This window comes from Sapajus apella, unplaced genomic scaffold (genome assembly GCF_009761245.1).
Source record: "Sapajus apella isolate SASKATOON/1434 unplaced genomic scaffold, GSC_monkey_1.0 scaffold78, whole genome shotgun sequence".
NCBI classification, from domain to species: domain Eukaryota; kingdom Metazoa; phylum Chordata; class Mammalia; order Primates; family Cebidae; genus Sapajus; species Sapajus apella.
In genome coordinates, this window is record NW_022437018.1 from 6,595,070 (window position 1) to 6,620,857 (window position 25,788).

A 25,788-nucleotide genomic window follows, 5' to 3' on the forward strand; every position below is an offset into this window, starting at 1 on the left:
GACTTTATAAGTTACAAATTTATATTAACATCCTAAACCTCCTCACCAATATAATGTGGGAGTCGCCAACATCTGAAAGAATATGAAAGACTAGGCCAGGCATGATGGATGATGCCTTAAGCATTTTGAAAGGATGAGGCAGGAAGATCACTGGAGGCCAGGAGTTTGACATTAGCCTGGGCAACATAGTGAGACTTTGTCTCTACGAAAAGTTAAAAACAAAATTAGCTGGGTGTGATGTTGCAGGCCTATGATTCCAGGTACTTGGAAGGCTGAGGTGGGAGGATTGCTTAAGCCTAGAAGTTCAAGGCTGCAGTGAGCTATTATCACGCCATTTAGCTTGCCTGGCAGCCTGGGCTGCAGATGCAGAGCGAGATCATGTCTCTGAAAGAAAAAAAAAAAAAGTGAGAAACTAAAGGCAGACAGAGAAGAGGAAGAGGCTATTCAAACAAGGAGAAAACCACTTATATCACAATACTGGCCAATCATCTTGTTATTTTCGCAGTGTTCTGTTTTTGCAGATCTCAAGGTATCTAACTTTTGCATACCAGAGGGTCATAAAAAATAATAGGCAAGAAGGATACATAAAATCCTTGGCAAACTCATTAAACAATCAACTAGAATATTAGAAGAATTAAAAACAGCCTAAAGCAGGTGTTATCATTCTATGACTTGCAGACTAAATCTAACCTGCCACCTGTTTCTTTTAAAAAATGTTATTGGAACATGGACATGCCCATTTATTTACATATTACTAATATATATATATATATATATGTATTACTTTCACATTAATGCAGAAGAGTTGAATAGCTGCAACAGAGACCATCTGGCCCTCAAAACCTAAATCTGGCCCTTTAGGGGAAAAGTTTGTTGATCCCCAGTCTAAAGACCACCTAAGAATGCAGTTCAATCATGGCCAGAGAAAGTTTTCCTGACTAATGAGAAATGTATTCAATTAATACCACATCACCAGTGTGAATATAAACAACATCTTTGATTATGTCTGAATAACACATGTGGAGTTTGTTTCTTTTAAGGAAATGTTTATGTAATGTTCATGCAATTTTCAGACTTCTAAAATAAAATAAATTATCTGGATTATAAACAGGAAACAGTACATATCATTTTTAGTTAGCATAATGCAACAAACTCCAAAAATAATAAAACAATCTTTGCAAAGACCTATATATTAAGATTTTCTGTTTTATAAACTTGGTGAATAAAGGTTTGCTGATTACTGTGGCCTTTTCTCAGAGTTACATGAGCAAAGACAACTAACTTTTCATTTCTCTGCCACTTTTTTCAGCTGTCAATAGACAGCAAGGTCAAGTGAACTGAAAATGATGATGTATAGTGTATAAAGTAATTTTTCTGCTCTGTTAACACAATTGAAAATGTGTATATGTCTGCAGCTTTATTGGTATTTTCTTTTTTGTTTTGTAATTTTCCTTTAAAAGAAAAACTAAACAACATGATATATGTATCAAAACCCCACTTACCATTTCTCGTAGCCTACCTACATCCTTTAAAGTTGGTATACATCACTCTCGTGTATTTGTAACACAATATCTATTGCTTTATGTGTTTTCAATTTTACATTAATTAAATCATACTGAGCACATTTGCAACTGTATTTTCCACTGAATATTGTTTTTAGTATTTATCTTTGTTAATATATTTAAATCTAATTCATTCATTTTAACCTGAACTGAAGTAGCCAATGCCAAGAATAGACATTGTTTTAAAAACTTTAGAAATATTAAAACTTTACTTTGATTAATTTAGTGTTGATAAACCTCTTTATGTGTAAGCCACTGCATTTTGTCATTCTTCTACCGAGAAAGAATTAGTTTGTTCTATTTATTTATTGCTTATTCAAATGGGCACAGTGAATATCTTTACAGATCACTTTCTTGTACAGTTTCTTTGTGCATCACTTTCTTGTAAAGAATTTTCTTTAGTGTACTCACTTGTAGAGTGCATGCCCTATAAAATGACTACATATTACTGAATTACCTTCTCAAGCTGTTGTTCCACCAGTATGGTCATTCTCAAAAATTTGCATTTTTCTCCTTGTTAACAAAAACTAGTTTTTTAGTATTGTCCAATTATTTCCTTCTTATCTGAAGTGTCCCTTTATAAACTTTTTCTCTGTTTTTTCTGTTGTGTTATCTCTTTTTAGCTGATGAAAGAAACTCTTCAAAAATTCTGTATATTAATGTATTGTCATTTATTTATATGGGATATGTAGAAAGGTAGACATTTGACCATTTAAAAACTGCATAATAACCAATATTGTTCAACCTAAGAACCACACATATCTTCTCCAGTCTATTAATTATCTAATAACTTTTTATGTGAGACAACTATGTTAAAGCACAGGATGATAGGCCAAGTTTTGAGTGAAGGCACTCAAAACTGTAATCTCTCAATGAAGAGAACTTATGAATAAGCCCTCTAATTACCCAAGCTCTGTGTCATGGGAAACATCCCAATTGTGGTGCAGAAAGAAGAGCGTGGTGGCCATGAGCTGAGAAGGCAGAGATCAGAATCTTGACAGGTAAAGCAGCTGAAATATGCAATCACTAGAAAGTAGCTGAACAATGAGGATAGAGAGAGACAGGATGAAGCAGAAGTCTGTATGGAGGCTCTCTACAAGGCCTTGGCTGTGGGTAGTATTATGGTTTCCCCAGAGAGGATTGTGTGAAATTATCAGCTGCTCTTGGGTTGAGAGGAAAACAAAATAAATAGAAGTCAGTCAGTGTGATAGCAGACATTTGAGTTCAGCACAGCCGGAGTGGAGAGACCTTGTTAACACATGGGTATTTAATTGACATGGCAGAAAGATCACGCCTTTGAAATAAGGCCCACATTATAGAATAAGGCCTACTTTAGACTCCTCTGAATCTTAAAACATAGCCAAGCCAAAATATATAAGGTAGTAAGAACTAGGAGTTTGAACACTAACAAGTTAGAGGAGCTAAATCCATCCTAACACAACATAAATCTAAGCCCATATAAATTTAAAGAGGTCAGTCAATAGTTCCCTAGGGAAGAAAAATCAACACTACACAGAGACTGATAACGGAATGCAAAATCTATATATCAATTATAATATCCAAAATATAATTAAAATGCTGTTTTTCCAAAGAAATATGAAATTTTGACTCATAGCCAAAAGGATATATATATAGAGAAAGAATAGAAATATACCTCAAGATGTCTCAGATGTTAGATTTAGCAGACAAAGTTTAAAACAGTATTATAAGTTCATCTGAGGACTTAAAGAAAAATATGGTCTTAATGAGCAACTACATAAAGAACCTTGGTAGAGAACAGAAATTACAAAATGCAACAAAATGGAAATACTAAACAAGTGATGCAAGAACTGCAGTGGAAAGTTTACAGTAGTTTTAATAGTAACTGGGAGTAGATTTTTTTAAAAACTGGAAAGATAAATATAAATCAAAAGGCAGCATTCAATAAGATAACTGGATTTGTATAACTAATCAGTTAATTCAATCAGAAGAATATAGGATAAAAATTGAAAACAAAACAAATCAAAGCAAAATAGGGCCATAGTGACATATAACCCCTATTATACCAATAATTACATTAGATATATATGGACTAACCATTCCAATTTTAAGTCACAGATTGTCAGACAGACAAAACCCAACTATCAAAGACGTGATAGAGATATGCATATAGAGTTGAGAGTGAGAGGAAAAAACGATATACCATGCAAACACTAAACATAAGAAAGAAGATATGGCTATAGTAATATCAGCCAAGGTAAGCTTCAAGACAAGAAACACTATCAGAAGTTATTTCACTTGCTAAAGAAACAATTTATCAAAAAGACCTAACACTCCAAGATGTAAAAGTAAAAACTCTATAATAATATACGTAAAAGAAAATACATATGACAACACCCCCAATGAGAGAAAAATAAACTAATTATCAGGGTCGAGAATTTTAAGTCACTCTTCTCAGTATTTGATCAAATGAGTAATGAAAAAATCAGTAAGGATCTGATCAAAACTGTCAACCAATCTCAATTTTTTATACCACTGGATATAAAAACTATAGAATTTGTATTATTTCAAGTGCATATGGAATATTTATCAGTATAGACCATATGTTGGGCCATCGCACAAGTCTTAATATATTTCAAATGATATAAATACAGCAGAGTAGTTCTCTGAAAATAATTAAATTAAAAATAAAAAACCTAGAACATTCCCCAGTATTTGGAATTATATAACCTACTTTTATTAAAAGTCATAGGGTAAGAAAATTAGAAAGTATTTTCAGCTCAAAATATTTTCAGCTCAACATAACAGAGTTTTTAATGAAACAGAAGTTCATAAAAAACTCTTGTTAAGATATGTCAAGTTCTCTGAAAATAATAAATCAGAAACATAAAGACTAGACAGTTCCAACATTTGAAAATTATGTAACCTATTTGTTTTGTTTCAAATGAAGCATCATTGAGATGTATTTAGAGACATAATTTATACAAGTTTCTGCTTATGACTTATCTTTGGAGGAAACAGTAATTCTGTTTATGATAATCAGAAGAAAGCTCCTTGCTCAACTTGAAAAGTTATTTGGTAATAAATGGTAAGACCAACTATTTCCATACACTGTATATATGCATATATATTTGTACTGTTTTTAAACATTGTTAAATAATGATGATAGAAAATGTATCCTTAATACAAAGCTAAGCCTGAGAAATAAATTTAAATTAGTATTTTTAAAAAGAATATTTCCTTTTAAAATAAATAGTGCTTTTACTGAAACTGACTATCTCTGTCTCCAAGCCAAGGCAATTTGAAACAGTCTGTTTGATAAGTGTCTTCAGTGAAAGAACCCAGTTCCCTGACTATGCTGATTTTCAGTGAATCAACAAAAAAAGTCTCAAAGAAAGGATGATATATTTCTGAAATAGAGTGAAAGTAACAAAGAAAAGTTTAGTCAATTACTGTAAAAAGTCTTAGCAAATTTTTAAAAGTAAATTCTTTATAATTAAGTTTTCCACATAGATGCAATATCCAATTTATCCTCTTCCTTTCAAGGGCATAATACTTTTTCTCAAACCTGTTGTGAATGTATATAGCTGGGATGATTCATTTCTCTGAAGAGCTAACCTGCCCATACTAATAAGGAGTCCAGTCTTTCTCTTTTGTATCTGTTCCAAGTCTGACATTCAGAAATGTTCAAGAATCAAGGAACTTTACTCGGTCTATCTATTTTATCTATCAATCAGTCAATCAAATTGCAATTTTGATATGAATGCTATTGATAAATACTATGATCTTTTCAAGAGGGAAGGTAAGACTTTTCCTAATGAGTATAGGTTGTAACTGGGTATTTTGTATTGTAAAATAGAATTTAACCAACGTGCTGATGAGGATACACTTGTAATAAACAGAATTCATTTTGTGAACTTGCCTTTCTGGAAATTTCCCAGAGCAGAGAGCATTTAGTTTCATTTATTTGTTCATTCAGTCATTTTTTTTCAGTTCAGTCATGGGCCCATTCCAAATAACAGATATTATACGTCTACCGATGACTGAAAACTCAGTTTTACATGACACTTGAAAATTAAAATGATCCTAAAATATATAACATAAAAATCTATTAAGTTAACAAGATTTGTAAGAGTCTCAGTTATTAGTATGAGTAATATATTGGAAATGCAAAGTTGTCTATACTAACAATGCATTCTTTTTCTTCTTTCTTTTTGCCTATATATTTCTTTCTATTTTATAGACTTTGTTTTCTATTTTAATAAATGTGTAACAAACAAAAAGCATCTAACTTATGGCAGATCAAGATTTTAAAAAATTTTATAAATTCATTTGTTGTGATAGTTAATTTTATGTGTCAATTTGATGTGCCATGGAGTGCCCAGATTAGGCACTCTTGATTGATGGATTGATTAAGATAGAGTCTTGCTCTGTCACCCAAGCTGGAGTGCAGTGGCGCCATCTTAGCTCACTGCAACATCCGTCTCCCCGGTTCAAGCCATTCCCCTGCCTCTGCCTCTGGAGTAACTGGAATTACAGGCACCTGCCAACATGCCTGGCTGATTTTCGTATTTTCAGTAGAGACAGGGTATCAGCATTGTTGGCCAGGCTGGTCTTGAATCCCTATGCATTATTTCTGGATATCTTTGTGAGAGTGTTTCTGAGTGAGATTAGAATTTGATTCAGTGAGTTGAACAAAGTAGAGAGTGCCCTTCCCAAGGTGGGTGGACATCACCCAATCTGTTAAAGACCTGAGTAGAAAAAAAGAAAGGAGGAATTTACTTTTTACTTCTGGTCTATCTGCTTGAGCTGGGACATTGGTCTTTTTTGCCCTTGGAATGTGATTTGCATCACTGGCCTTCTGGTTCTTAGGCCTTTAGACTCAGACTGGAATTATATCACCAGCTCTCTTGGGTCTTCAGCTCATGGAAGGCAGATCATAGAACTTCTCAGCCTCTGTAGTCATGTAAGCCAATGCTTCATAATAAATCTCTCTCTGTCTCTATGTATATCTATTCATATATAATATAGAATTTTATGTAGTTCTTAATATGTATTATATATCTTATTTGTTCTACTTCTCAGGAGAAGTCTGACTCATATACTAAGTGTATATTATTAAAAGAAATACTTTCTGGAACAGCTAAGTGGAAATTCCCTGGTTAATGCAACTTGCAACTCAGTCGACATTTGGTAAAACTATAAGAAATAGTAAAAATGTTGTCTTCTATCACTGTCATAATGTGCAGTCCATAAGAACGATACTTAGCTCTAGGGCTTTAGAACTGACAGTCATTTCTTTGATAATAGAAATTTTAAAATGTACCAGTTCTACAAAAGTAAGTTTATTTAGATGATTAATATATATTTTTTTCAATTTAGATATTGGGACTTAATGAGGCATGAATTATAAAATTGAAAACAGTTTAAAATGTCTACTTACAATTCATTCAGCCTATTGAAAGTATAGTATATCTGCTGGGATAGTTATTAAGGTATTGTTTTTCAGCTCTGAACTTACCTTCTATTTGCTTTATGATTTTGCACCTGGGATTCTGCAAACTATATTCTTCCTTTGCCAAAGCCTGTTAAAGTATGCCTATAGGGTGCACTGGAGAGAAACTAAAAAGCAAGAGGTATGAAAAAAAAAGTGCTGCTTCCATTATTTTTTTCCCTTGGTAGAGTCATCTCAGTAAAGGACCTTCCTGTAAACAATGGCAATTGGTTCTAGTGTTCATTCCCTGCCCCGCGCCACTACTCCAACATTCAGCCTTTGGAGGGTACCCACGGCAGCCAGGCAGTGACCTCATCAGATACCTGAGGCCCAGGTCCAGGCCCTCACCTTCACACTTTAGCTTCTGATAACACAGGATTCCTCCTTTATTGCCCCAGCCTTAGGAGATGAATGGAGCTGCTTTGCGCAGTTCCTATTTATGTTCTCATAAACTTTGTTCACTCAGATTTCAGAGGTAAGAGAGATTATGATAACAATACTTGTTATTATTTATCTTTTTGATAATAGCCATTTGAATAAGTATGATATCTTATTATGGTTTTGAATTGTATTTCCCTGATAATAGTTATGATAAGCACTTATTGGCTATTTTTAAATGGTTGCAAAAATATTTATTTAGGTACTTTGCCCATTTTAAAATTGCGTTATTTTATTTTTACTCTTCAGTTGTTTGAGTTCTTTGGCTATTAATCCTAACAGATGTTGGTTTGCAAATGTTTTCTCCCATGCCACAGGTTGTTTCTTCGTTGTGTTGATTGTTTCCTTTGTTGTGTTGGGGTTGCTTTTTAGTTTGACACTATTCAATTTCTGTAGTTTTGCTTTTGTTGCCTATGCTTTGGGGGTCATATCCAAAAAATATTTCCCAGACCAATGTCAAGGAGGTTTTCCCTTACTGTTTTCTTCTATTCATTTTATAGTTTCAAGTCTTATGTTTCAGTCATTTATATGTGGATATACAGTTTTCCCAAAACAATTTATTAAAAAAAAAAATCCTTTCCGCATTGTGCATTTGTGGCACTCCTGTCAAACATAAGTTGACTGTAAATGTCTGAATTTATTTTGGGGCTTTCTATTCTGTTTCATTGATCTATGTGTCAATTTTAAGCCAGCACATTACTTTTTTGATTGCTGTAGTCTTATATATTGTGAAATCAGGAAATACAATTCCTCCAGGTTTGTCCTCCTTGCTCAATATTACTTCATATGTTCCTGTCCTTTCGTGGTTCATATAAATTTTAAGGTCTTTGGTTTTTATTCCTCCAAAACAATGCCATTGAGATTTCTATAGGAATTTCATTGATCTTTAAATTGCTTTGTGTAGTATGGACATTTTAGCAATATTAACTATTCTAATCCATATACACAGGATATCCTTCCATTTGTGTCTTTTCAATTTCGTTCACCAGTGTTTACAGTTTTCATTGTACAGATTTTTTTTCTTCTTGGTTAAATTTATTCCTAATTATTTTATTTTTATGCTATTCCAAAGGGGATTGTTTTCTTGATTTCTTTTTCAGACAGTTTGCTGTAAGTGTAACTAAATACTGTGAATTAGGTTCACTATGCAATAATTACCAAGTTGTCTGAGTCTGGTAAGGCAGATTGTCCACAGGCAACAATTTACATGAAGATTTGACTTAGTTTGGTTGTCTGGGGCAGCTAGGAGAAGAACAGATTCCTGTAGCTGTCTTCGCCATACTAGGCTTGAAGAGGGTACAAAATTCATGCACTTTCTATAATAATGTCATTTCAATGTAATCCCTTTAGAGATTTATATAAAATATAAATTAAAATTTTAGAATTAGAATATATGACTTTAAGATTTTTTTTTCTTTTGAGACAGAGACTCGCTCCCTTTCCCAGGCTGGAGTACAGTGGCATGATCTTGGCTAACTACACACTCTGCCTCCCGGGTTCAAATGATTCTCCTTCTTCAGGCTCCCGAGTAGCTGGACTACAGGTAGGCACCACCATGCCCGGCTGGTTTTTGTATTTTTAGCAGAGATGGGGTTGTGCCATGTTGGCCAGGCTGGTACCTAACTCCTGGCTGTAAGTGATCCGCCGGCCTCAGCCTCCCAAAGTGCCGGGATTACAGGTTTGAGCTACTGCACCCGGCTGACTAAGATTTTAAAGACCCTAGGAAGACATTTTATCCTTAATTTTCTCCATACATAACTACACTGATGAGAGAATTACGAATATCAAGTACTTCTATTGAAATTTTGCAAATAGCTAAGAGTTTTGATTATACAAGAAAATCAAAATCATATTATGAACTAATTTTACCTAAATAGTCAGCATTCAAAATAAATATTAAAACTTCTGTTGGACTAAGGTTTTTACTTTATCCTATTGCTATCTTGTTATAAACTTATTTGAAAAATAGATCAACACAGACATTTGAAAGGAAATCTATTTTCTAGAGAATATTTCCATTCACTCTGAAATAGCAGCTCAGCATTTATATCTGACAGTTCTATTTATCATTGTACTGTAGTGTTAAGTAAAAATGATAGGTATGCAGAATGCTTTTCTATCTCATAAGAGGCAATTGTGATGTATCTGTATGTAAGTTATTCAGTCTTACTACAGTGTATTCTTTCTGAGAATATAATGAAATGAAACAATCTGTAATTTTTAATTGGTGTAATAAGGCTAAAGGCGACTGGATTAACAGAAAATTGTTCATTGCCATCTCCTTGCAAAGAATTTCCTGACCACGCTTGTCAGCCTGTTAAATTCCGTCATAGCTTATTTAATTTCTTTTTGCACAGTATTAAATACATGCTTTATTAATTATTTATTGCTTCTTCCATCTTATCAAGATACAAGCTTTATGAAGTCAGGGACTTTGTTTTGTTCATCATGTGCCCTGGCACAGTGCCGAACACATTTTAAATACTCAAAACCGTTTTTTAATAATTTTCATAGATTTAGGAGTAGAAGTGCAGTTGTGTTACATAGATATATTGTGTGGTGCTGCAGTCTGGGCTTTTACTGTATCTATTACCCAAATAGAGTACCTTGTACCCAATAGGTAGTATTTCTTCCTTCATCCCTTCCCACTCCCCACCTTTTGGAGTCCCCAATGTCTATTATTTCAATCTGTATATCTGTGTATCCATTGTTTAGCTCCCACGTATAAGTGGAAGTATGTGGCTTCAAAAAGTTTTATTTTTAGATGAATGGAGAAAATTTATGATTCCATTTAGTCTCCAGGACTGCTGGCTTATTAGTTATACCTTCTTGGGTTTACAATATATGTTGTTAACTTATCTCAGTCTAACTTTAAATATTACATTAGTTGGCTTATTGTGTAAGGAGAATTTTCTATTTTTGCTGTTGTATCCTGTATTATTATTGTCATACATTTTAGCTTTATATGTTAAAAAACCTATAACACATTATATTTGCTTTGAACAGTTAATTATGTTTTAGATGAGTATAGATAAGAAAAATGTATTATATTACTGTCAGTTTATTATATGTGATGCTTTCCATTTCTTTGTGTTCATCCAGAGTTCTATCTGGTATCATAGTTCTTCTGTCTGAAAAATTTCTTTTACCGTTTATTGTATTTCAGATCTGTAGGCAATACTTTTTCTCTGTTGTTGTTTGTCTTTCATTTTTCAAAGACACTTTACTAGTTGTAGAATTCTGGTTATAACTTTTTTTTCTTCCAATACTTAAAAAATATTGATACTTTTCATTGTGGCTTACATGTTTTCTGAAAAAAAGTCTTATGTAATTTTTTCTTTCTTGGTTTCTCTTGAAATGTCTTTTTTCTGTAGCTGCCTTAGGGAGTCCTCTTTTTCTTTTATTTTCAGCAGTTTGGTGATGCTATATCTAGGTTTTTCTTCTTTTTACCGTTTATTCTGTTTGGGGTTTCTTGAGCTTCTTTCATCTGTGATTCCTGGTCCTTTTTAAATTTTGATGGATTCTCAACCATCATCTCTTCAAATATGTCATTGTTGCCATTCTTTCATCTCCTCGGTGACTCCAGTGAAACATATCTTAAATTGTTTGATATTGTCCCTCAGCTCTTGAATGTTGTTATACTTTTTTCTTTACTTTTTTCTCTTTGTGTTTCAGTTTAAGAAATTTCAATGGACTTATATTCAAGTTCACTAATTCTTTTCTCAGCTGAGTCTCCTTTCTAATATAACCACTGAGGTCGTTTTTCATTGCTGATATGGTACATATATTTTCAACTTAGCATGAACTGACATCATTCAATCACCTGTATTGACATGGTTGCTGTACTCAAAAAGTCTGATAAAGCTTTACTGATATGTTTGGCAGCACACTTCCTTTCCATTTGGCCTCCCTTTTTATCTGATCTCTCCTAATTCATTAATAAAGCACAAATTTTTTTAATAGTCTGATGATTGGCATCCCCATAGAGAAAGTAGAACTGCCTGGTCTCTTACAGGATAGTCCTGAAGTGGCACTACATCACTTCTGCTGTAGTTTACTGATAAAGTGACAAGGCCAGCGTAGAAAGTAAAAGTGGCTCTTGTGATGAAAATAAAATTGACTCACTCCCCTGGTGAGAAAATCTTTGGAAGAATGTCCATCATTACTCCTGAATTTGCTTCCAGCAACATTCTGGAGTCATCGTATTTGAAGAAGTGGTCAACAGAGTAATCAGTGAGCTTCAACTGTGTCAGAAAAATAGGCACTGTCATATTCTGTAATTTTGTTTAAAATATAATTAGGCTGGCCCATTTAGCAGTCTAAGAGTTCTCAGCAGCATTTTTGTGAGAAATTGATAACTTGCCTACGGACCAACTCAATTTTTATTAGGAGTGATTTAAAGCCCTTATGGCGTTCTATAGGTTTTTAAGCCTATTTCAGAGGTTGCAAGTTTAATGCTTTAATTTGATATATTCTCTCCTTAAATTCTATATGTACTATGCACATTTTGATACAACATATCTCAAAGTGTGAGGAGAAACAATACCCTAAAAGCTGACTCATATAAGAAATCCGTGCTTATCTACATTTGTGTCAGAGTTGATCATAATCAAAATTTATGTTGTTTTGCTTTTTTTTCCTACTGTGTCCAAAACAGATGTTAACCATTTGCTCTCAGATGGTTAGAGACCACTGTGATAATGTTACTAGGTAATGTTGCAGATGTTTCAGGAGGAGTTCTTAAAACTAGATATTCACTTACAATGATAGAATATGCAATTTTACATGTGTTGGGATTAGGCAATTAAACTATATGTGGATATATAAGCAAGATTTTTCATATAAAAAAACTAAATGTTATTTTTCTCATGCAACAGTTATTCCCTAAATCTATTTAGCATCTTTTAGTGATTGCTTAGGCTATGACTCGATAAATCTCCAGATTATATTGATAATAATCTTAAGGTTCTTTTGTTTTATTTTATTTTATTAGTTTTTATAAGGGTTGCGTTACCTAAATTTCATCAAGCTGGTTCAAATTGTACCTTCAATGTGAAAGATAACTGGGTACATTGGTGTGCCAGCTGGTAGGTTTTCACATTTTAAAAGGACATAAAGTTATGCCTGTCTAAAAATTGAGTACATGACCCAACAGCTATTTCCTTTGATTGTTACATTTTTTTTCCTTTTGTTAAGAGCCTGTTTTGATATTTAACAATGCCTTGCACATACTGTGCTCAGTACATGGCAATGAAGTGATTGTTTAAGAAAGAAAATATCATTTTTTGGTAGAGTTATATATTTTAAAATAAAGTGTCAATATCTCTGGCAACAGGATTACATAAAATCCATTGGATAGTAACCATCTCATGTAAGAGATTTTTTCCCTTAGATTTACCTTCAGTGTAACCTTATGATTATTGTTAGAATTCTTGATTTTTTTTCATAGCTGTGTAACCAAAAATCTCTTTTGCTGACCGTCTTATCACTTCACACAGGTTAGAAAGGTGAAGGAGGGGAAGAATGGTGAGGGAAATAATGTTGGAAATTATTGAGACATTATCTTCTAAAATAATTATAAGATTCTACAACTCTAAAAACTTTAAAACAAAATAACTATTAACTGGTGCCACAAATGAGACTTATCAGTATCAGCTGATTATATTTTATTTTTGTTTCCATTTTAAAATAATATATTATATTTTAATATACTATAAAGTAAAATAATATATATTTTAAATACTGTAATAATGAACTATATAATTTTTTAAGGCTATAATACTGAATTTTTTGAAGGTTTGGCATTAGATTTAAATTCAAGAATAATGTATATACCACTGTATGTTACTTTTAAAATTGAAGCATAGTTATAATTGATATGGAAAAGAGATGATGATTTCACTTTCTAGCTAACAACAATTTGATTGCATGTGGGTATTTTCCAAAACAGCGTTTTTCACCCAAAAATTGCAGGAGATGGGAAAGTGAGGTTTATCGCATTTCATCTAGAAATGCTGAAAAAAGGAAACTGGTTGATCTGTGAAAAGATCTTTGTCATGAGATTGTTTTATTTAAATGCCATTTCAGAATTTAGATTTTTTTTATCTTTTCTCCTGTCTTTAGCCACATATATATGCAAATGAAAGGAACATAAAACCGTTTATCTAACTGCTTTCCAATATCAAAATGTAAACTGTTACTTTGAGTCCATCCACATTTCTTTTTCAGCTGCCTTAATCTTTCATGAAATTTAAATGGGAAATCTTCATCTTGAACAGTATAGCGTGAGTTTCCATTATTCAAAATTAATTTATATTTCAAAAATTTCTATACATAAACTAGTGTTTGAATTTTTCATAGAAAGTTTCCTTTTCAAAATTAAATAGTGGACTTAATGTAAACCATTTAATAGGAGTTGGAACAAATTTACCTGCAGAGGTATACAGTAAAAGGACTCATATTGTTCTATCTCATTTCTGAAAATAACAGTTTGCTATGTAGGTCAGGTGGCACTGAATTTATAAACAGCATTGAAGAAAATGCAGAGGATAGGCCAGGACATTGCTGTGGATAAAAATCAGCCACCCTAACGACGGACCACAAAGGATTTTATCATAACAGTAACAAATCAGTGCATCTCTGCTTCTGACTTGGCAGTCCCCATAATTACCTTCTCAAGGCATATCTCCAGTGTGATTTGCAAGCTGGTCCTCTGGGAATCAATATGGTATCCACAATTTGTCTACTCTCTTGACCTGGGAAGCTACCTATGCAGTCCACAGCTATGCAGTCCAAAATCGCTACCAGCGCTGGTTGCTGGAGGCCACTGATTTTTGGCTAATGGTTACTGGTGCCTGATGCTGGGTGTGCTAATATGCAGGTCAAGGATGCTGTACGTAGTGCCCTCGACTGCTTAAAACAACAGTACTCACCATTGTTGAGAGATTTTGTGTCTCATTGCTGAAGCCACTGGCCCTTGATACTGCTGTCACCTTGACTTTTCAAATTTCAAATTTATTAGTTCAGACATACTTTAAAAATTATAACTCTGGTACCTGAGAATTCAGGCATGAATCCATGAAGGTTGGATCAGAGGACAGATTAAATGAATGGCACTACTAGAGTTCAATACCTCCCTTCCCTTTAGACACAAGCCAGTTTTATTTTGCACCAACTTTCACATTTTGACCCTTTGTTTCTCATGGGGTGAGATTTTTTATAGTGGTCTCCTTGATAACTTATGAACATAGAACATTGAATAGCCCAATCTTTGGTCACCTGGACATAATGAGGCATGCCTGAACTGTAGTGAGAAAATTAGGCACTCATTTTTAATTAACATCATACTAATAATAGATATTAAATAAATAGAACATATTAAATACAACTTTACTTTTTTCCCTATTTTATCCCTATTTTATGTTGGGGAGAATACTGGGTGAAGGAGAGGAAGATGGTATTTTTTTTTTTTTTTTTTTGAGACAGAGCCTTGTTCTGTCGCCAGGCTGGAGTACAGTGGTGCAATCTCGGCTCACTGCAACCTCTGCCTCCTGGGTTCAAGCAATTCTTCCACCTCAGCCTCCCGAGTCTCTGGGACCACAGGTGCGTGCCACCACACCCGGCTAATTTTTATATTTTTAGTAGAGATGGGGTTTCACCATGTTGGCCAGGATGGTCTCTATCTCTTGACCTCCTGATCTGCCCACCTCAGCCTCCCAAAGTGCCGGGATTACAGGTGTAAGCCACTGCACCCGGCCGGAAGACAGTATTTTACTGTACCAATTATATTAATCTTCTCTTGGCCCCCAATTATTTTATACTGTTAAACAAGTAAAAAGCCTTAATAGAAGGCTTTCTATGGAGATACAAATAGCCATTGTTGCTGATGCATATCTATGCTGACCTACTAGGAGTAGTATATATACTAGTAGTTTATTTGCTAAGAAATGAAAAAAGGCAGGTATATTAGCCAGAATTCTCCAGAGAAACAGAACCAATAGGAGAATAGATCTTTATATTTAAAAATAGATATGTGTGTGTATATGTATATGTATGTATATGTGTGTACACATATATGTAGACATATGTACACATATACACACGTGTTATATTTATTATAAGGAATTGGCTCACATGACTATGGAAGCTGAGAAGTTCCAAGAAATGTATTGGCAAGCTGGAGACCTAGGAGAGTGAGGAGTGTAGCTCTAGTTCAAGGCCAAAGGTCTGAGAACCAGGAGAGTCAATAGCCTAAGGTCTAGGCTAAGTTTATGAGAAGACTCATGTTCCAGTTCAACAGCCAGGCAGATAAATGAAGTTCTGTCTTATTCAGGCTTTTTATTCTACGTATTGAGATCTTCAGTTGATTAGGTTAAATCCCACATGAGGGAGAGCCATTTGCTTTACTCAAGTCTATCAATTCAAATGTTAATTTCATCTAGAAATATCCTTGAAGACATACCCAGAATCCTGTTTGACCAAGTATCTGGGCACCCTGTGCCCAAATTGACACAAAAAATTAACACTCACAACCGGCATCTCTGTCAGTCTGTATTAGCATTTGAGACAATCTGCTAAACATAGAACTGCCTGATATATATATATATTTTTTTTCCACAAGAGTAACTATAGAATTCACTTTTTAAAAGAGGCTACTCTTTTGTTTGAGAAAGAAAACAACTCCATTGGACCTTTTAGTTAGACAAAAGCAATGCCTTGATCTTACTCTGAAATAAAGAGGTTGAAACACTTTAAGAATTTTCCTCCTTATGGGAAGGATGGCACTTCTAGAAAGATGCTAACTAGGGGAAGAATTCTTTCTTCCTTTATGTAAAACAATAATTTGGATGAATGGGCTTTGGAAATATTATGCTAAGTGAAAGAAGCCAGGTATAAATGGTATGATTCCATTTATATGAAGTATTCAGAATGGGAAAATCCATATGAGAAAATACATTAATTGTTGTTAGGGGCTCTGGGAAATACGGATTCTTTTTGGTGAGATGAAAATGTGATGGAACTAAATATTGGTAATTGTTACCTAATGTGAGTGTTCTAAGTGCTACTGGATTTTACACTTTAAGATGGATAAAATGATAAATTTTACATTATGTTTATTTTTCTACAATAAAGGCCAACAAAAAAATTGTAAAACATTAAGTATAATTTCTTAAATATAAAACAGAGTGATCATTTAAGAGGGAATTATGATGTTCGGTTAAATATTTGTGTCATAATAGTATTATTGTCCTCCATTCATAGCATGTCCATCAGCACAAAAATATTTCCATTACTTTCAATTATATTCTTCTGGATATATTACTTAAAAAAGCATTTAAAAATGTGCCTGGGTCTGCTTTCACTGTTGTTATTGAAAAACAGAGTGGCATATTTTAGAGCTAAGATAAGCTAATACAATGAAATATTATTAGAAATATCTGAACCCAGTATACAAACGGGCTACTAGAGAAATGGTAAATAAATAATTTAAATGAATAATTTGACTCCCTATGTAATCATTTAAATGCCATTAATTTCTAAAAGGCAGAATAATTTGGTGCTAAAAGTAATACAGTCATCACCTGTATACAATAAGCAAAACCACTTTGATTATTATTAAGAGGGAATATATATTACAAGTTAGAAAATAGCATGGGCTCTTTATAGCACAAGTTTTTCTTATTGGAAAAGGATTATATGGTAATATTTTAAATTAAGAATGAAAGGCTGGGTAAGTGATTCACGCCTATAATTCCAGTGCTTTGGGAGGCCTAGGTGGAAAGAGCACTTGAGGTCAGGGGTTTGAGGCAAGCCTTCTGGCAACATAGCCAGACCTTCTCTCTTATAAAGCCCCCAAAATTAGCTGGGCATGGTGCTGTATGCCTGTAGTCCCAACTGCTTGGTACACTGAGGCAGGAGGACTGCGTGACTCTGTATCCTGCCTGCCTCCCAGAAAAAGATGATAGTTTATGAACAGATCTCTACTAAAGGGAAAATGATCTCCTGGATTCAAGTTACATTAAGCATTAATTCATGGTATCATCCCTGCAGCACCTGAACAACACCTCAGAACAGATAGTAGCCCCTGTGAAACTGGAGCGGTGACCTGGCATCCTCCATTGTGCCTTCTATTACCCCTTTAGTTGATGGATTGAGGGGAGACTTCCAGGTTAGTGAGCGAGAACTTGGGGGAGTGGGAGATGAGGGAGAGGGGCGGTGGCTATTGATCGACTGGAATGCAGATCTTTACGTATTTTAATAATATGCATGCTTATATGATAGCAAAATGTTTGCAATTCAGCCCTGACCTTATTTTCTATTTAAACAAAACAAAACAAAACAAAACAAAAACCTGTATTTCTTAAGCACCTAGCTTAAAGTTTACTAGCAAAGGGAGATATCTAGTTTCTGGTCTCAAAACATGAATATCTACCTAAAGAAAAGCAGCTAAAATGTCTAGAGTGCTAAATAAATTTTATATTTAAGTATAAATTGTTTGGAGAAGATTATAAGTAGTACGTAAATTAAAGAAGAGATTCCTCAGTGGCCAAGAGTAATTGAGGAATAGAGAATTTACTGTGAAGGCATTGAAACTTGAATTTGAGGGTTAGGCAGGATATAAGACAGGCATGGAAAAGGATGTAGGTAGAACATTGCTCAAATAAGAAGAACAGATAAGCAAAGGAAAGGGCTGCCCATTCCTCCCTTGAGTACAAGGGCAGATTGTAGACAGGCCTGTATAGGTGCTAATGGCTCATGTATATGCAATGTTGACATGTTATGTTGATGTCAGGGACATTTTGACAATGATGAGTAGCAAATCAATTGTTTCTTATTCTTTTTTTTCAATTATCAAGTAATATGTACAATACATTTGCTAGTTCTCAGTCTATGTGTTAGATTTCTTGCAGATCCCAAGCCCCATAGAAAAAGATCCCCTGGGTCAAAATAGCCTTCTTAAAATGGCCACCGGAGTTCGACTCTGAAAATCTGGACTCTTCAGCTAAAATAGTTACACTTGAAAGGCTGAAGTTAGCAGTTCAGGCCTAAACTTAATTTTTAAAATCCACTCCTGAGTCAAGTGCACCTGTTGAGAAGGATGGCACAAGAGGGAGAAGCTATCTATTTGTATCCCTGTTTGTGTTTCTTTAGAAGGAACAGTAACTCATGTGAGGCAAAATCAAGCAAACGTCTTAATTTTGCGATCCAACACTCTAACTTGCAATTACAGACTAATCAGGTGTGTGTCCTCTGACAAGTGATAGCTTAATAGGCTATATTTTTGAGATTAAAAAACATACCAAAATATGGCAGATAGATAAAAATAGGTGAAAGCATATAGATTTGTATTTGGTTTCTCATATCATACCTATGATAACCAATATTAAAACAGGAGTTATCTGCCCTTTAGAGTTCATGTTCATCCTTTCTATATTTTTAATCTTTATGCAAGAGATGAGCCAATCTTATGAGTAAAGGTTACATACCGAAACTGAGAAAAATAATATTCTAAGTGCAAGTGTATACTATCAAAATGATGAAATGTAAACAAAGACATACTCAGATAATTTCTCCCTCACAATTACATGTCTACAGTGCTTTCTTGCTAGCCATGTCTGAATTTCAAGAAAGATATGCAAAGTATTTCATAAGTCATGGGTACCCACCTACACAAAAGAGATCCAACATAAAAAGGTATATGACTATACTGGTGCAAAACAACTGATTATTAGGTCTTTATATTTTCTCTCTAAATAACATGTAGCAATGGTCACAGTCTACACACCATACCACTTGTAACTTCTTTTTATCTGGCTTAATGATATCATGTATAATCCTTAGGAAATAAAATAATTATTGTCTCTGAGGATTAATTTAGAAAATCAAAGAAGCAAGGCCGGGCGCTGTGGCTCAAGCCTGTAATCCCAGCGCTTTGGGAGGCCGAGGCGGGTGGATCACAAGGTCAAGAGATCGAGACCATCCTGGTCAACACGGTGAAACCCCGTCTCTACTAAAAATACAAAAAATTAGCTGGGCATGGTGGCGCGTGCCTGTAATCCCATCTACTCAGGAGGCTGAGGCAGGAGAATTGCCTGAACCCAGGAGGCGGAGGTTGTGGTGAGCCGAGATTGCGCCATTGCACTCCAGCCTGGGTAACAAGAGCGAAACTCGGTCCCCCCCCCCCAAAAAAAAAAGAAAGAAAAGAAAATCAAAGAAGCATAAGAATTTTTTCTCCCCCCCCTTCTTTCCTCTTTCTTTGTTTTTAAAGTCTAGAAATCACCTTTATATATCCAATGCAGTTATTTTAGCACTTCTTTTTAGTCTTGAAAATTTTTCAAAGCTAATTTTTTCCTGGAACTCCAGTGTATAAGACAGAACTTAAGAGTTATTCTGGCTAACGAAGGTAAGCATTGGAGCTCCTGGGACTTCATTCACTCTATTTCCCACTGCTCTGTAATGGGTGACAGAAGGAAATAATCAAAACTTTTGGGATATAGTACAAAATTCTCATTTTATATGTGATAAAACTTGTCTGGAGTGGAACAACTTTCTGAAGTACAACATTATGTATTACTGTTTTGTGTAATGTATCAGATTGTATTATAGGATAAAAAGAAATTAATTTTATAAATAACAATCTAATCTGCTTTGACTAGAGACTTTTCTACAGTTTAAGTATGAGTACTGATATTTAGAAATCTTTGATATATTACAATCATATAAATAGAAGCATTAAATCAGTATGGGACTAATACTTTTTAAGATATATGAAGATACAGATGAGATAAGAAGAAGCTGCAGCATGTTTATGTTCTGACAACCATAATAGTGGAATGAGCCACACACTGAGCTAGAATTTGATTAATGGAGCAGAGCATCTATGTTTCACAACAATCACTTCATGGACATCAGGATAATGACGCTATAGTAAAACAACCTAAATGCAATGAAATCAAATTCAAATGAAAGAAATACAACAAGTAAGAAACTAAACATAATCTTCTGAGATTCCATTTGATTTTTGACAGTTGAAGTTTAGGAAGTGTTTCAATGGCAGACAAAAGTTAAAACCATGGAGAAAATGGCTTGCATAGGAAATTAAAAAGATGTTTTGAGTTTCTCTGCCTGAGATTTTCTTGAACAAGGAATTAGCTTTGTCTTCTCTTCAACTGGTGTTGTTTTTAAAACTCAACAATCTATTTTTCCTAGGAATATTTCCAGAAATAAATTAAGATTTGGACTTTTATGTTATTTCCAGGAAAAGTTCCTGAAATAAAGGCTTGAACCTACATATTCTTCCTGGCAAAACTGTCCTGTGATGGCCAACATTAAGACTTACTCCAGTGAATCTTTTAGTCTTTAAATGAAAAATATTTAAAGTATTTTGGTTATGCAGAAGAAAAAAAAATATCAAGTCACTTCCAAGGGAGAGAAAAACATATTGATGTCAAACTCTTTGACAGTGATGTTTCATGCTATAAGACAAAGGAGTAATATATGTAGGATACTCAAGGAAGGATACTGTGAGCCAAGTATTTTCTATTCAGGCAAAAATGATTTTTAGTATTAAAGCCATAGGCTAAAGTGAACATACAAGAACTCAGGAAATATTTTTCCAATGGAACCTACCAGAGAATATATTTTAGATAACCAAAGCCCCTGGAATCATTGCCACAGTACGAGTGGTGAGCCCTGAATGCGTATATGACGATAGAACTACTGCTAAAGAATAAGCGTGAGAGGGACAGTAGAGCATGTGATGGTTATACACTACACAGATTTAGTAAAATTATTAAAGGTGGGGGAAAAAGAGAAAGAAATTTTCTTAACTACAAGATAAGCCATAAATGAAAAAAGACAAACTAAAACAGATGATATTGTAAAGGGTAAGACATGAAAGTATTGTTTGATATAACCGAGGTCAAACCCATCAATCATGTCAAACATACACATGGCTTAATTTATCAAAACCAAGAAAATAATTTCAGATTGGCTAACAGAACAAAACATAGTAATATTACATATAATAGACCAGCGAAACATAAAGTGACTCAGAAAAATTAAAAGCAAAAAAATGAAACTGATTCTGCTAAGTAGAAGCGAGTAAGAAGAAAGCAAGATTTGCAATCTAGAATAGATGATTGACAAAGTGGGAGTTAATTTTTTTTTAAAAAGCAGTAAGGGAAGCAACTGACAGTACTTTTCCTTGCTAAAGGCTTAAATTCTATTTAAAGGTTTAACATAATGACAATTTTTATTATGTGAAACTGCCCTGTGATGGCCAACATTGAGACTTATTCCAGTGAATCTTTTGGTTTTTAAATGAAAAAAAAAATTAAGTATTTTGGGATGTAAGGAAAAATAGAAACTGTTTCAGATTGGGTGAACCAAGAAATGCACTCTGAGGCAATGATGTGAAGACAGTTGGGAGATAATCCGAAAAGGTATGCATAGAGTATTGGGAAGGTGATATAGGAAAAGTTAAGGAAGCCAGAAAAGGATGTGTAATCAGTGATTTTTGCTGCAGGCAACATAAATTTATCCTACCAGGAATGCTGGAAGACAATGTAGAACAGAGCTCAGAGTTAGACCACAACAGGGGCAGGACACCTAGGGAACATTTTCTCCAACTCACATCTGGTATTGCCCTGAGAGCTTTTCTACAGTCATTAACTCTCTCATACAGGGTGAAAAACTTCAAGTAGAAAGTCACGAGAATGCCACTCATAGACACTTAGAACGGTGGGTAGTGAAGAAACATAGCCAGAACAATATTAATAATGGGATGCTACTCCATGTCCATGAGTATCATATGGACAAAACAATTCAAATGGAATATGACTGAAATATGGGTCTTAAATATGTACACGTCTGTAGATATGTCTATATTTATAAATACTACACATTGTATATCTCTATCATATGTAAATATAAAACTGAACAACAGAAGATATGACAATTGACCATAAAGATATTGAAGATGAAAAGAGATTTCAGTGAGTTCACATCCAAAGATTAGAAGTAATATAAAGATTGATAATACAAATACTATCTCTGTAAATAGAATAAAATTAGAAATGAATTAATTAAAAAGCCATGACCTTTACCAATTCTACTGTGTTAAAAATGCATAAAATAATATTGGAGAAATGATGACAAATCATGTTCATGAATTGAAAGACTATCATAACAAATTTAATTCTCTAAATGTTGATATATAAACTTAATGTAATGCCAAGTACAGTTCCAACAAAGGTGTTTTTTAGTTGTTTAGAATTACTTTTAAATGATTCATGATTATATAAAAAAATCTATTGCTGACATACAAAAAGTATGTCAGTCTTAAAACTAATGGTAAAGTTTCTGCTATTAAAAAGAGAATCCCACTGACAAGTATTTGAATATATACAGATATGTCAGTAACATGGAATAGAGAAAACAGATTCTGGTGGATTTGAGAATGTAGAATTTTATATATTTGTATTTGAGAATATATACATATATATATCAATTAAAAATTTAATGCATGATAAAAGTAATATTTCAATTCAGTGGAGGCAATGTAATGTATTTAATAAATATAGCTGGCACAACTTCATCTAAAAGAAAATGAAACTTTCATCTAACATGTATTAATTTCTGATGGCTGCCATAACAAAGTGTCACAAACTGGGTGGTTTAAACAGAAATGTATTGTTCCATAATTCTTGTGCCTAGAGGTCCGAGGTCAGGATGTTGGTGGGTTCTTTCTGAGAGCTGAGAGGAAAAACCAGTTCCAGGCCTCTCTCCTAGCTTCTGGTATTTGCGGGCTATCTGTGGCATGTCTTGGCATGTCGATACATCACCCCCACCTCTTCATGCTCATTTGCATTCTCCTCTGTGCACTTGTCTGTCTCTTCACATGACATTCTCTTATAAGGATCCACCCTATAGATAATATGAACCCTATGAACTTAACTAATTACATCTGCAACAACCCTGTTTCCAAATAGGGTCACATCCAGAGATAGTGGGAGTTAGAACTTCAGTAGAGACATAATTCAAACCGTAATTCAAGCACTGCATTTTCAAATTTCAATTGTCGAAATATAAATAGCTGAATGGAAAACTAGCAAACATTTTGAAAAGAGAACTATTAAAAGGTCAAGCGTTCACATTACCAATAAATACTTGACAAAGACCTGTCCTTCCTAGTAATTAGGAAAAGGGCCATTGAAGTATTATAACACATTGAGACCGGATTCCAGGACTCGGGGGAGGATCAGCTCCCTGATAGGATGTGTTCTTCCAAGCCCTTGGTCCCTCTCTCACCCAAGAATAGCGGAGAGGACCCCTGCTGGGCATGGTGAGCTTGTTTTAAGTAAATAACAGACTCCAAAGAGTTCTGCAGAAAATGATTTATTTAGGCAGAGAGAGAGAAAAAGTTGAAAGAAATAGAGAGGGGAGCTCCCACGCTGTTGTGGAGGGAGGGGATCCAGAGATGGAGTCTGCACCCATGTGTGGGAAGGGGACTTTTAACCTGGGAGATATTGCCACCCCATTCAAGTTTTCTATCCTATGAAAGGAGTTCCTTTAAATTTCCACTGGAGTGATTGACTTTTGATTTCTGGGCAGTTTATCTCCCTGCACACGGGAAAGTTAAACAAGACCTCCGAGCTCCAGGATGGAGACATGGGTGGAGGTACAACCCTGGGAAGATCTTGCCTTTGAAACTATGCTCCTTTGTGGACCCAAGGAGAGAAAACATTCCCTCAATATTGACGTTTACGTTACACTTATTTCACTGGTAAAAGGAAAAATAAAGCCGACAACTTTGGCAAGGATGTGGAGAGAGAAATATTTTCAAACATTGTAGAAAAATAAATTTTACAGCATATAAAAAGTCACCTAATGACTTTCCTTATAATTTTATGTACATGTCTTCTAATAATGGCACCCTTCCAAATCTATTTCTAGAAATAAAAAAACCGACATATATCAACATACGCAGTTGGATGTTGATGTCTTTGACTGCAATAGCAAAAAAAGTAGGTAAAATGATTATTTTGTAATAAGAATATACTTAAATATTTTGTAGCTTATTCATAACATGGTATATCGAAGCCATTGTAATAAATAAATCAATACTAGCTGGCTTGAAAACAGAGTTAAGAAGAAAAGTTGCATGGAACTGCAATATAAAATGATATTTTTGTAAAACAATTGAAAATATATAACTTTTATGTTTAAGTGAACTTTATAGAGATATTTTATATTACAACAAAACCTATTAACCTTCTTTATTTCTGTATAAGAATACAAAGTAACCAATAAACAAAAGCATACCAAATTGTGAATATTGAATATATAAGATGGACAAAGGCTAGATGAGGATGGGCTGAGGGTGGAGACAGATAAGAATAAGATGAAAGGAGAGAAGGAAGAGGAAAAGGAAATCAGCTTTATTATTACAGGTGAAACTTTATAAAAGTGCATAACTTTATAACTATGAATTCAATAGTAAAGGCCTTGAAAGTAGAAATACATAAGTAGATTTTTTTTTCCTTAGAGACAGGGACTAGTTCTATCTCCCAGGCTAGAGTGCAGTGGTATGATCATAGCTCATGGTAACTCTGAATTCCTGGGCTCAAGCAAACCTCCCTGACTATTTTTTTTTTCTCTCAGTTTTGTAGAGATCGGTTCTTGGGCTATGTTACTCAGGCTGGTCTCAAACTCCTGGCCTCAAGCAATCCTTCCGCCTTGGCCTCCCAATGCGCTAGGATTATAGGCATGAGCCACAAGGCTAGCCCCAAGTAGAATTGAGTCTAACACTGTAACTTTCCCTTACCCATGCTCCCTAAGATTTTTTTTTTACCCAAGACCTTAAGGAAAAACAACTGAAAACAGATGTGAAGATAGCTGCTATATAATATATTGTAAATTGTTGTGCTGCACATTGCTGTCAACTCAGCACCACCCCACCATAATAATCTAAGGCTGAGAACCATGGTTCCCAGATTCCCTTTTCCTGTGAGGTGATTAGCATTTGTCAATAAGAGGAACTCGTATGAGAGTTGAGGGAAAAAGAGTGGAGCCATCATTCTCAGTAGGCTGCATGGATCAGATACATTTTAATACAGTGGCTGCATTAAGCCATTTACACACTAAATGCTTAAAGTGGCTTCTCCTTTCCTGACAGATTCCTGGCTGATAGAGTTATATATGAATAAAGAGTTCTCATAAAGAAAAGAAAGCTAAATTAAAATAATAGCCATAATAGGAGAAACCACTCATTGATCAGTAAGCTCAGAGTGACAGGAGCAGCCATCCCAGAGT

At 34.4% G+C, this 25,788-nt stretch overlaps 1 long non-coding RNA gene across 1 annotated transcript in view; it reads left to right on the forward strand.

The window, feature by feature from the left end:
* LOC116532998 overlaps nucleotides 1-19,360 on the forward strand; it is a 305,086-nt gene extending 285,726 nt beyond the window's left edge. The window contains exon 4 of the long non-coding RNA XR_004261032.1: nucleotides 17,524-19,360. This is a non-coding gene — a long non-coding RNA (uncharacterized LOC116532998). The remainder of the gene's footprint in view (nucleotides 1-17,523) is intronic.
* Nucleotides 19,361-25,788: the final 6,428 nt, after the last annotated feature.